Here is a 1276-nt window from a genome sequence, read left to right as displayed (position 1 = left end):
AATTATTAGTACTTTTGTGTTGCGTATAAATCCCGTAGATTTTGTCATGATTTCTTATTATCTACTAAGTCATGATGCAAAGGGGTTATGAGTTTTAAAGAAAAGATGACAAAATAATCCATAAAAGCATACCTTCTTCAGTACTCCACACACCCCCCTGCTTACCCTTTTTCATGCCCTCATGAAAACATTGTAGTTGACATGTAAGGCAGTGAGAGAGTAGGCCGGAGACGGGATCTCATGTGGCGGTCTACAACCATGATGCCTAACTAGGTGTTCAAAAAGATGGCCTATCTGACCCTCAGGCATCTCATACAGGGCTTGGTATCCAGGTGTAGGATGCCAAATAATTGGACTCCGGAACCTATATCCTAACCAAGATGGCCCTGCCCTCAAGATGAGTTCACCATAGAGGTTCAAGCGATCAGTGACTAACTTAAAGTTCTCATAGTTAAATGGTTCCCTAAGTTGAATATTCAGATTAGAAATCTGATATCGAAATTTAGCAGCATCAATGGCAAGGTCTTTAATAGTAAAGAAGTACTCTATCCCTTGCCGATTGATTGCTGTATGAATGGGTCCTAATGCTTCAATCACACTTGGAGTCCTCATGAGGTTCCTATGTTCTCTCCATAATTGTATTGGATTTCTAGGCTCGGCTCTTGCCCATAAATCTAATCCGTTTTCTTGTCTTTGGAAGGCATTATAGGCTTTAAGCCATTTAATTTGATTAACCCCAAACAAAATAAATGCCTATAATTGGATATCCCCAACGAAAGGGCCAAGGTTCTGCTCTGTATCTTGATCTAACATAAGGTTATGCAGATAGAACTCACACAATAATCTTTGAACCTTTACTCCATAGTGCTTACAACAATTTATAAAATCATCAATAGTATTAATTTGTATAGGGGCTCCTGCTTTGACAGCCTTAATTTTCAATTGCAAATATCGTTCCATTAAGAACAAGGCATAATTCTTAGCAGGGGCTCTACATGCTAGGACGTTAGTGTACAAAGAGCATAAGGTATCCATCTGCTTGATAACTACATCTAACCTATGAGTTACCTTTGCGACTTTTTCTTCTTTGTTTCGCCATCCTTCAAAGGCCTGGCTTTCAGATAAATTGACATTCCTTAGTTGTTGTTGTAATTCTTCATACTTTTCTCGAGAAACTGTTTGTTCTGTGAGTTTTTCTACTGTTTGCTGGGCCTGTACCAAATGCTCTCATAGGGTTACTGTCCTCATATCACTGTCCCACATGGTAGTGGTAAGC

This window comes from Pinus tabuliformis, chromosome Q (genome assembly GCF_031772625.1).
Source record: "Pinus tabuliformis cultivar Carrire ecotype Pingquan chromosome Q, CPIR1, whole genome shotgun sequence".
Taxonomy (NCBI): Eukaryota; Viridiplantae; Streptophyta; class Pinopsida; order Pinales; family Pinaceae; genus Pinus; species Pinus tabuliformis.
Note: the sequence above shows the minus strand (reverse complement) of the source record.